Raw genomic sequence first — 13,228 nt, forward strand, 5'->3', positions numbered from 1 at the left:
TGAAATGTTTTGCATGGGTAAAGAGGCAAGTACTAAGTGGTCTTTAGTCTTCCCTAATAATCTATTTATAGCCTAGGGGTCTTGATTCAACCCTAAGGGACAATAACCAAGCCTCTTGAGCAAATCTGGGCAAGTATATGCATGTTGGAAGGCTATTGCATGCTTTCTTGTAGTACTACTACAGGGAACAACATATTTGTTATAGGGAGTTATAATTGACCAAATGAACAAACAAACCAAATCCAAATTGGGTGGGACAAATTTTGTTATTGACTAGGATGTCTTAGGTATCCATTCCAAGTGGAATCACTCAAAAAAACCTCTGTTAACCTATGCTCAAAAATGGCAGAAAATTACTAGTCTAAAATCTAGAAATTCGAGAAATAGTGAGCTAGTAAATGTATCAAATGCCTAACCTAATCAAGTGCAAATGAAATGGGCTAATTTTTTTTATTAACTAGAATTTTTTTGTGATCTAATTCAAGTGGAATCAACTCAATTGAAATCTAGATTTGGGAATAAACAAACTAATCCAAGCGACTAAATGATTACTATGACCTTCCAAAGATGTTCCAATGATGAAATGATGTTTTTGATCATGCAAAGTAAATTACTTCAACCATTTAACACAACCCTACAACAAGAAATCATTAATACTAAATGCATAAATAGAAAAAAGAAAAGAACAAGAGATGCATGTGAATAAGAAGTGGAAAGAAGAAAAGTAAATGATACAAAAGGGCTCTGAGGCTCCTAGGATGGCCAAGCCCAAGGAAAATCAGAGTCTTGTGAAGGAGACCAAGATCTAGGAGCTGAACATGACTCCAATCTTCATTATTTCCATCAATACAATTACATCCTTGCAAGAAATGACAATGGAGCTGCAAAAATACGAGTTCTCTCCATAAGAAGACTAATAAAAATCCACCCCTACAGGAAAATTCAACTTGGTACTTATAAAAATTGATTAGGAATCATTCCCCATGAAAGGAGGAAGTTTTCCCCACCAAAATCCCTTGATTAGTGGATTTCGTTCCCAATACTAGGAATCTGCATTAAATGGCAGGGAACACATTCCTAGATTTCTCAATCAGTGGAGCTCCACAATCTATGCCATAATTTCAGAATATCTTGTTGATTTATTATTTAATATTGATCCCCTTGTAGTAGGAAGCAAGTCCCTAGATTATATCCTCTTCAAAATATTCATAATCTTCCCAATATTCTCACAATATTCCACAAAAATAAATAATATTAGGCACAAATATGAAATTATCCATAAACCTTCCTAATGAACATTTTAAAGTTAAAAATACATTATCTAATGCAAAAAGAGATGTTTAATGTGTTGAAAGGTGGTCAGATGGGCCTTAATTTATGTCTAATTTAGAGGCCCATCATATTACCTTGTTGAAAGTGTTGTTCATCCTCTAAGAAACTTAGTGAACTCGTTGTGCCTCATTCATGGCCCTGGTGGCCTCTCTCTTGTGAATTCCTCAGTCCTTTCTCTTAAGAATCTTGGTTGTAAGTTCTGCAAGGACAAGCCCAAAAATGTAGTTGTTCTTTTGATGATTGTTTAACAGTCTTTCAAGAAAAAAAGCATAACTTTCCTCTTTGTAAGAGAACTTGGTTGGCTTGTAGATCCATTTCATTCATATCCTCTCCCTTGAAACCTTCATACCATTTTCACTCATTTTTTTCAAAAAAGTTTGTGCATAGAAAAAATCATAGTGTTTTTTTAGACCATTAGCCTGCCTTCTTCCCCTTATTCAAGATGGGTTCTTGAATATTTTTCAGTTTGGTGAGGTCTTCCATATCCTTTTCCAAACTTTTTCTACCTTTTTTCACCATTTGGATACCTTTGAAACCTTTAAAATTCCTTTAGATGAGAGCTAGGACACCCTGTAGTAATTTTGTTGTTTCCTCTAGTAGTACTACAAGAAACCCCATAGTGGTTCCTGTAGTGCTACAGGAAAATCTGTTTAAACCTATTTTGAGTAGAAATGATAGTTTGAGCCTAGGGTATGCCCTCAACTTGAATTTCATGCCTTTCTCCCATTCCTATAACATCTTTTAGGCCTTGGAGAAAAGCTAGGAAAAGATTAGAGACCTCTTGGAAAGCCTCTTTTCATCACTACCGTTTGAGTTATATTTTGATGGTGAATTCCTTCTTTCCTTTTGCTACCTTCTTCTTCTCTTTTGTGGCCTAGATGATTTCCTGATGGCCTTGGAGTTCTCTGTTTTGATTAGGTCTCTCATAAGCACTGCCATTTTGGGTTTTAGCACCATTTGTTCCTTTCTTCCTTCTTGTAGCAGGATTTTATCTTCCTATAGAAATCATTCCTCCTCTTTCAGGGTCTTCTAACTATATGGGAGTGATGGGAAATGATGTAGAGGGTTTGCAGGATGATTCTAGGGCTTAGAGAGAGTAGTGTAGGTTTGTGAAAATGGAGAGGATGTGTTCTGTGTGTTTTTTTCAAGAAATTTTTAGGGTGAGACAGAGTGTAGGGTTTGTTCTTGAAAAATATTAATTTTTTTCTTATGAAATGGGATGGATGAATGATGGATAGATAATGGATATGAAGTAGATGGAGGGATTGGAGTGTTGTGGTGACTTGGCCTTTGCAGAAATTTCTTCTTTTAACTATTGTCTCCATTCCCCAAAATCATCACCCTTCCTAATTTTGCATTACCATATTGCATGAGTGAAGGAGTGAGCTGCAATTAACTAGTTTAAGGTGGTCAAGGTTGTTGACCAATCCTTAGCTTATAAATCCTCATCTCTCATGCATTGACAACAAATTTCTAACTATAATATGCTCAAGAGAAGAGGTCAAGCATATTGCATACCTCTACCTACCTGATGGTTGTTGGACAGACATGTGTCATGTTGCTGAGATGATAATTGATCCATGGTCCTATGGAGGTGATAATTTCCTTTGTTTTCTTCTACGCAGGTCTTCATAATTGGTGCTTCTAAACCTTTGTCTTCTAGTTACGATGAGCAAGCTACCTTAGTCAAATCCTACCTTCTTAGAGTTATGGGCTTGTCCATGGGTGATGTTTACTTTCCCTATACCTTATTCCACCATTAGACACCTTTTCCACACTTCATTCTACGTTTCATACCATCTCCTAAGCTTTAGGCATGTTTCCTATAGTAAAACAAGGCATCCTGGAGTAGATTAGGACATCTTTTAGTAGTACTATAGGAAACAACCAATTTTCCTTGTTTTGTCCATATCTCCCAAATGGTTGATTGGATTGACCTAAAATGTTTTGACCATGTTTCCATCATCCTTATGCACCTCCCCATAAAAAATGTTTGGCCAATGGATGCACGAATCTTGATAAAAAATAAAAAAATGTTTGAAGTTGATGGAGGTCATTTTCTTAGACACTGTGAATTGGAATTCGCTAAAATTACTTGGGCATGTTACTATCATCCATATACATCTCCCCATGAAACATATTTTTAAATGGATGCACGAATATCGAGAAAATTCAAAAATGGTTGTAGGTGATGGACGTCAATTTCTCGAAAAATGTGCACTTGAATTTGTTGAAATCGCTTGATCATGTTACCATCATCCATATGCATCTCCACCTAAAACATCTTGGAAAATGGATGCATGGTTTTCAAGATATGACAAAAATAAATTTCTTCTCTATGTATTTCTGTTTCCTGTAGTAAAACAAAGCATTCATATAGTATTTCAGGAAAGCAAGGAAAATCAGTGATAAGAGATTGGGAATGATGAGTGGATGGTGGCAATATATGAGGGTGATGTATTTGCATGGTCTTGGTTCTTCTAGAGAATATGAGAAAAGGAGGGGAAAGTCCAAGTTTGACTTCTTTTGACTAGAATTTTGACCAAACTTTCTTTTCTTTGGTGCCAACTTGTTTTTGTTGCTTGCAGATGTTGGAGAGCACCTACATTCATCAGAGAGATACATGGAGAAAATATTTTTTATTTTTTCCCTTTTTTTCTTCTAGGCCTACTAGCCGCCTCAATGAGGTTTTCAACTCGTAGGTCTTCCTAGGCGCCTCAAAGGAGGTTTTGACCTAAGATCTTTTCCTTTTTTCTTTTTTTTTTTTTCTTTTTTTCCCAATCCATTGAGCGCCTCATGGAGGTTTTCAATCAATGAGCCAATATCAGGTGCCTCAAATGAGGTTTTCACCTGAGATTTTATTTCTTCTCTTATTTTTCATTTATTTATTTCTTTTCCTATCCTACTCTACTTGAAGAAAAAAAATTCATTTTCAACTGTAGGAATACTTCCAATGAAGCCAAGTGCACATCAAGATGATAGATAAATTGATGCGTAGGCTTGATGATGAGCACGAGTATTGCATCAAGAATGCTGCAACTTGTGGGGCTGCCAACTTTACTTTTTCAACCTGGGGTTCGTACAAACTTGGAGGTGACAATGTTGTATACACATGTAAATGTGATGGGCCTGATCTTTGTCACTGCTAAGCTGGCGATAGAGCACTAAGGTTTTTCAAGCCAAACTTCTATTGTTTCAGAAGAAGCTTGATTACCAATGAGGAAAAGAGAAAACTACACTAAAAGAAATATTGTCTACTGCATTAAGGAAAAAGACTGAATTCAAATGATTAAACACACCATTCTTCTAACTAACTGCTAAGAGGATTTGCTTCAACAGAATGCTAAATTAACATGTATGCAATCCTACTGTCCTAGTCATGCAAATTAAAGCATCAAACATTCTACTGTTGTGCATGTAAATGAATAAAATAACTTTGTTTTTCTTTTTGTCTTTTTTGTGTGAAAGTGTGAAAGCTAACTTCTTTTGGTGATGTGGAAGTTGGCTTAAGGATGATGGTGAATGGTCAGAAGGCTTGGGAGACAAGTAGGGGTCCTCTTCTAGCTTCCTACGGAATTTTTCCACAATCCGGCCTCAAAACAGGCCACTATAGGTCAACCTATAGGACGTCCTAATGCATTCTAGAGGATGTCCTGAATTCCTACAGGATCCCTTGTATTGCTACATGATACAATCGAGAGCAAAAGGAGGGATGTTTAAGGTGATGGAAGACTTAGGGAAGGTGGATGGTGGATGGAATGAGGGAAGGGAGTGCCTAAGACTCCTTCAAAGCTCAAAATCAGAGTTGTGAGATGGCTGGATTTTCTCAACGAGCTTGGAGAAGTACTCTTATGAAATGATGAAATTGGTGAGGCTTTTAAGTGAAATAAAGTGATGACCATGGATGGATGAAGTTGGGATGAGGTTTCTGATCATGACATCTCTATGTACGGATGAAACTCCTGCACTACATCATACATTGACATTTATCCATAAATCATGTAAACAAGAAGGATTTCAATTAACTAAGGAAAATATAATTTCATGAGCTAGCTGCCTATTTCATGCATGGGAAGAACTTGCATAATAATATGAAACATTGATGATATCTAATGTGAGGGTGAAGATGGAAGAAATTATATATAAATTCTATTATTGCAAACTAATCAAATGCTAGCCTGAGTAACAAAAAACCCTAAATTCCACGAGAAACTAGAATTCTGTCTTTTTGGGGCTACATAGGAGTTCTTTCCTCAAACCATAATCCCTGAAGGGGGGAGTGAGGCAAAATCCATCTACTGAAATATTTTGATATCCCTTTATCTCTTCTAAGCTACTTCTGAAGTAAGTCACAAATGGAAGAAAACTAATTAAATCCACAACTACTTACAATGAAATAATGTTAAAGACAATTTAACTATGAAATCAACTAAACATACAAATGCAAGAAGAGGAGCCTTTGTTGCTAGGGTTGGGCAGCTCCTTTTCCGTTTGGGATGGTGGCTCCTACTGGATATAATGGGACTAGTTTCCCAATAATGAATAAAAGGGGATGGATGAGTGATTGGTTTCTAATAAATGATAATGAATGGATGACTTAATCTAACAGCAAAAACATAAATGACTATTCTATCCTGAGAGGCTTCTATTCTTTTAAGTGCAACGCTTGACGATCTTTGTTCATTGATAGGCATATAGATGACTCTACACAATAAACGTAGACATTTATTCACTTAATGATTGCTTTGTTCAAATAGTTGAACAAAGTGATTAACAAAACATTGTTACACTTATCCTTTTATATTACCGATACATGTATGATAAAAGAAAAGCATGCTGTAAACATCCAATAGCGGAAATTGTAAAGAATGTTGTTAAAAACACACGCATATATCCGATAATAGCAAGAGTGATCAAACAACAATTCATATAAATAGAATGAACTCAGACATAGATAGTAGTACCATATGAGCTGCAAATCATTCCCAACATCAATCGCTATTTGAATTCCTTCTTCCGATTCAGAAATACTTTTAAACAAAGGCAGTAGTGCACATCCACATAAAAGCTTCGTTATCAAAATTGGAATAATTGGCCCAGTCTTTATAAAAAATATGCCTGAAGTACAGTAGTGCAACTTCAGGTTTAAGTCATATACAAAAACTTACGACCCTTTCCAATGCATTGAAAGGGTCTATAAATACTTGGTTAAAACTAACTAACCATGAAATTAAAATCCTATTTAATTGGTACAACTTGATTTGGAGTATCTTCTTCATAGAAATTTGGCAGTCGGCAGCATGATTCATCACTTAGGCTGTTTGCCTTTTGTCCTGAGTTGGCATATTGCAAGCATTGGTTCCATTTCTGGAGGTTGGTTGAGACGCGAATTGAGTTGGGTAGCATAGGTGGCATCTTGTATATCGAGAATGATACACCCGATTGCATCTGTCAGGAACTTGACGGCGGATCTCTGGCTATATGGTTTGACTAGGAACAACCAATAGGTGTCCCAAGTCAAACTGTTAATACCTGCGATCAATCTCCCATTCTTCTCCTGCTCTTGATAACATGACTGCTCCAATGTTTTAGCCGATAGTAATTTACCTGGGGTACATCGAGAGATCATGTTAGATAAGTAGAGAGTATCATTAATCAATTAAACCAATTTACTTGTGGTTAACTTGCATCTGGAAACTGCTCTCTCTGCCTTCATTAATTGGGACTGCCATTCAATAAATAGGATCTCTTTATGGGATTCTACGATTTTTGGCAAATTAGCTGCCTGTCCCTCATCAGTGTCTTGCCACTCAAGAAAATTGTTCAAGGTCTCATCGGCCTACTCCAAGTCTGTTCTAGCATCAACTGATTTATCAATTATTGATGTTGTTATGTCACATAAGGGTTCTGCTTGAGCGATTTGTTGACATAACAGCCTTATCTGTGTCACCAATGCTTTGTTAATCTGTAATGCTTCGGCTCTGAACTTAGCAAGCTATGGAAGATTCTTGGATTTTTCTATTTGGGCTGATAATTGAGCAATTTGATCATCTTTACATTTCCCCATCTGTTCATGCATTGCTTTTAATTTTACCAGCGCTTCCGACAGCTCCTTCGGCTTTTGAATGGCACTTGAATCAATTATTTGTTTCTCTTCCTGCAATTGTTTATTCAATTGATTGTTTATTTGTTGCTGTGTAGACAACTGCTGTTCAAGTTGCTTTGCCTTCTGTTGTGCCTCTGATAACTGTACTTGTAGCGAGGCGATTACTTGGTCCTTTTCTCTTAACAGATTAGTCACTTCTTATGCCTTGTCCATAGTGGCCGCCGAATAGGCTCCAACATATTGGGACAATTTAGTAAGGTCATCAGAAGGATCAAACTCCTCTTTCCAGACCACATTGGCTGTCACTGTTTGTTCAGGGAATAGGGAAGGTTGATCAGTCCTTCTCCTTTTCCGCTGTCGTTTCACTACAACCCTGTGCTTTGGGCTGTAAAAACAATCCAATGGAGGTATCTCCTCCACTTGCAAAACGATATGATGCGAAGGATGCTTGGGAATTATCTCTATTCCTGTAGAAAGCGGTAGGCTGCTGGTTCCACTTGGAACCTCTTTAGATGTTGTATCCTGTGCGTCAGCCGCTTTTGATGTATTGTCTTCCTTTGAGCTCTCAAGATTGCTTATGATTCAGTCAAATTGCTGCCATTCCTGGAGCAATTTTGGGTCAATCTAGGCATCTACATTCATGTCTGTGCTACTCTGCTCCTGCTCTTTCCTCTGCACTTCCTCCTGCTCTTTTCTCTGCACTTCCTCCTGCTCTTTTCTCTGCACTTCCTCCTGCTCTTTTGTTTGGATTTCTCTAGCAATTTCTGATGTAGCAGGAGGTTCATTGGTAAGTCGCTGCTCAGGCTCGCTTGATTGTGTCATCGGGGTCGTTGCTAACAGATCTAGAGGCAGAGTTTGCAACCTCTGTTCTCTAAGTCTGTTAAATTCAACTAACCCGTCATCATGATATTTCATTCTGGCTAGTGATTGAACCTAGAATAGCGACTCGGCTGAGGAGAACAGGTCATCAAAATCATCATCTTTATGGTCAAATTTAGTGAGTTTTTCCTGTTCAAGTGCATTGTAGGCGACTTTGTTTGGATCAAATCGCCTATTAGGAAGAGTGGCGAGATTCAGTGCCTTAATCTTATCTGCTTCTTTCTCTGCATGTTTAAAGTCATGCAGAGCGTAGACACCACATCTTAGAGGAAAAGAAGGCCAAACCTGCTTCTTTTTATTCCTTAGAGTCTGTGTAACCCCTTCGGATGTAATTTGATATGCTACCTCTCGGGCTAGCAGTTTGTCGGGTATATACAAAGGGAGGACATGAGGCTTGGCCTGGCTGTCGAAAACTCTTACATAGGTGAATTTTTCTTCTTTGAACCATCTCCCTATGGCTATCAAGTCAATCTCCGCTAGTGAGGAAATCTTAGGAGCAGGTTTGTCAAAAATGGCATAGTGAATGGGTAACATAAAACCATTGCAAACTTGATATAAATGGTGTTTATAGTGGGCTTTCCATAACTTTTGATGGTATATATGAATGGGCATAGGGTCTTGTGGAGTCCATCTCCACCCCAGCACAGGAAATTCGGAATTAAAACACAGGGTGTCCAAGATGTAGGCACTATAGTAAAATGGGGGAATGAACCTTTCAGTAACGCGAGATTTGTTTCTGAATTCAAGAACCGCGATTGCTATCTTATCAGACAGTATATTTCCCCAATCCATTATTTCACTATTGCATGCTGCCTCCATTAAAGGTACCATCTCTATAGTGAAGTTTGAGGAATCATGTAACCCCCACAACCTACACATCATTACTCCGGCATAACAATAAGGAGAACACAAGGAATCGACAGAGTACTTACCCGAAGACTCATGCTTGTGTTTTGCTGGGTTTTGCCTCCAATCCTGTATGGGTTCTGATTCAATGTCGTTTTCATTTCTGAATTTCTCCAGGAATTCTTTGTTGTACTTCTTCTCCGGTGCAGGCAAATGGTACATTTGCCTCAAATCATCAGGTTGAAACGAGCCGAAGACTCTCCCGTCCATGGTGCAAAATGTCCTGTTTGTGATTGGGATTTCTTCAATTGCCCATCTCACCACATCTATATATGGGAGAATTTGTTCTCGGGCTGCTATCCGATGAAGGTAAGAGTCAGCTAAATCCTTTAGAGTAGCATCAGACTTTCGAGTCGGGTCTGCTGTGGCTTGCACTGTTGTTACCTTAGGCTCTTCGGCCTCAATCAGATTGTAGATGCTCAGCCAAGTAGTTTTACCGAGTCCTAGACATGTGGTGTCCGATATCAGTCCCTTTTTGCTTGATCCTTGATCAGCAACATGTTGTCTTGTAACTGCCGAAGCGGAAGCTGTTGCAGTTTTCTTAGATTTCTTCCCCATTTGGCTTGAATTTGCTGCTTCGGAAGAGCTCTGCACAGGAGAGAAAATGAACGTAATGCGGAGAATTGGTGGCGCAAACCAAAGATGAACGAGATATATTAATCAATGAATAATGGAGGATTTAACTTAAGGTGGCCGCGGATACAATCTCTGAAGAGATTTTAGCCTTACCATTTCATTAAATGGCCGTTTAAACTTGTCAATCCTTTAAATTCTCATCATATCGTTTATTGGTCGAATGATTCATTTAAGCGTGGCTTTGATGTTTTGGTGGTTGAGCGTAAGTGAATCACTATCGGGAAGAGAAAAGCCTTTAATACTAAATAACCATAATATATCCCGGCCTTATCAATCTTTTTTGAAATATGCGCTTAGCTTTATCGCAATCGGCGATCGGGGGAATGCTTAAGTTGTTATATTGGTGTCCTTTCGGAATCCCCGATCGCCGATAGCGATATTGCCAATTCGCATCGGGAGTTTTAAACGAGGGCTTTAGATACATGCATGGTACATCCCCGATCGCCGATAGCAATATCGCATCGAAGCGAAGAGGGTCCTTTTGTTATGATCGCTTGCCTTCCCGATATCCAATAGCTATTTGTGCATTGTCGCATCGGGGAAAATTCATGGGTCTTCAAGTCATGCATCCTTTGTTATTGCGATATGCGATCTTGCGGTCGCTTTATCGCAATAATAAAAGATTATTCATTCTTTATTATAAGACCGATTAAGTGATTTACCAAAAAGGTTTATAATGTTTTATTTCTTTTCGGACCTTTTGAATAATGATAAGTTGATACCAATTTAAATGAAAAGGGACCCATTTCATATTATAGTTTAGAAAAATAAAAATTGCATGAAATGGGGGGTTGTTGTAGAGCACAACAGGTAGTTGAAAACTTCCCCATGAAATATTTTAGAATGGTAGCATACAGGCCTTTCCCCTTACATCAATATTTATCCCATAGCATACCCACTCACATCTATCTCAACTTTGAAGGACTGTTGCAAGTGTGGTAATTTAGGAATTGTTGCTTGACTAATCTCCTTCTTTAGCTCCTCAAATGCCCTTTGTTGACCCTTTCCCACTGCAAACTCTTTCCACTTGATGTTATGGCATGGAGTGGTGTTGCTATTGCTAAAAAAAGGGTTATTGACTTCCTCAAGTACTGTGCTTCCCCAACAAAACTAAAAAAAATATAGTAGGTATCGACTATTTCATGATCGCCTCCATCTTGGTAGGATCTATCTTCATCTCTCCTCTACCTGTCACATACTCGAGATACACCAAACATTGTTGTCAAAAATCACACCTCTTGAGATTTTTTAGTAGCTAATGCTTATTTAATGTCTCCAACACATGTGTCAAACATGAGATGTGATCCTCCCATATAGCACTTTATACCAGTATATCATCTGAATAAAAAATAAAAAACAAGTATATAAAATGAATCAATATATCACTCGTTAACCTTATAAATATAGTTGTTACATTGCATAGGCTGAATGACATGACTAACCACTCATAGAAAGCTTCCTTAGTTTTGAATATGGTTTTCCAGTTATCTTCTTCTTTGACTCAAAACTAGTGATATCCAGACTTTAAATCTAGCTCGGTGAAGTACTTTGCTTGTTGCAACTTATCTAGTAGGTCATTTATCCTAGGTAGGGGGTAGCTATCCTTGAGTGTGGTTTTGTTCAATAGATTGTAATCAATACACATCCACAAAGTCCCATCCTTCTTTGGAACAATGATGATGGCTGACTTATGTGGTGATGTACTTAGTCAAATGACACCTTGTTCTAGTAGTTGTTGCAAATGTTTCTTTGCCTCACTTTCTTCTACAATAGACTTCCTGTAGAACCCAATATTTGGCACCGAGAAGTCTATAAATAGCTAGATCTCATGCTCCACTTCCCTCTTAGGTGGTAAACCCTTTAGGCTCCCAGGACACATGCTTGTATGCATATAGAAACTCCTCTAGTTGTTTTCTTTGATTTTTAGTACACCCTTCCAGGGACACCTTGCCTCTTATAAACTATTTTACAAATTGATTTTCTCTTAAAATGAGTAAAACATACTTCCTTTTGTAACTAATCAATTTCTTTGATTCGTTGGCACTTACCAGTGAAATTTTTTACTTTCCTTCTTATGCATTGATGGTAAATGATCTTCCATCCTTGACAAGTTGGTACTAGTTGGCTCTCTACATGAATATTACATCTTGGATGTACATGCAGGGACTTCCACACACCACTCCACATACATCAAGGGGAACCGCATCTAGTTCTACTTCATCAATAAAATCAACACTAATATAAAATAGATTTTTTCATTGTTTTGTTACCATTAATTTTGCATCCTTATTTACCCATGCCATTGGATATGGGCTTGGATAATCGTGAACTTCCAATTCCAATTTTTTTAACATCTCTTACTACAATGATATTCATTTGTGATCTATGTCAAATAAAGAATCAATCCTTATCTTCTTGACGTGTACCTTTATGTGGAAGAGTTTCATCATTTCTTTCTCTTCATATTGCCAAAAGTTACTTAGATGCACCTCCTTCTAGATTGACGTACAGACAATGTTCTCATCCACATCTGAGGTGCTTTCAAATTAGTTTCCAAAATCAGTGCCCATGAGGTTCTTCTTCTTATTGTCTTTCTTTTTGTTCTCCAGGTTAAGCTCTTGATGGGACTTCCAACACATCTCTATACGGTCGTCAATGATGCAGTGGTTGCTGGAATCTTTGAACTGGTGTGTTGTGGCTACCACATTTTTATCTTTCCCCCTTTCCACCTAATTCCCCCCTTTAGAAGAATTTTGTTTCTCCTTCTATTTGGATCCACTTGATTACCCTCTCTTTAGACATAAGTTCTCTAGGTATTATTTCTGTACACAAGCCTCATCCACTAATCTAGGCTTGAACAACATCACTTGGTTTCATAGATCGCTATGTAGAAACCCTAGATGCTTGAGGAGTACATTTGGGTTATTTTGGAAGAGACCCAACATTATGGACATATTTATAATGATTGTGGTGTACTCTTATATGTTTTTCCCTTGTTTTTGTCTGAGGTAGTGCCATTCGATCCAATGGTCCTCTACATACCAAATAGGGTGAAACTGTGACTTTATGAGGGTTTTGAAGTCCTCCCACTTAGTCATTGGAGGTTATACCTCCAACCTCCGGGTTCCATGTGGCTTTCCCACTAAGTGAGTGAATGGCCCTCTATGTTTAACCAAGTAAATGAAATATTCTATTCTTCCTCAACATGATGGAAACTGAAATAAACATCTAATTATTGCAACCAACGATTCAACTTCAAAGATTTTATATCACCTTTGTATGGCTTGATATTTACCTTTGCTTCCATTTTGAATAGTGACCGTGAATAGTTCATGGCACTTGAACTAGGTTGACCTTTTTTGGGTCCTT

This window comes from Pinus tabuliformis, chromosome 3_1 (genome assembly GCF_031772625.1).
Source record: "Pinus tabuliformis cultivar Carrire ecotype Pingquan chromosome 3_1, CPIR1, whole genome shotgun sequence".
Taxonomy (NCBI): Eukaryota; Viridiplantae; Streptophyta; class Pinopsida; order Pinales; family Pinaceae; genus Pinus; species Pinus tabuliformis.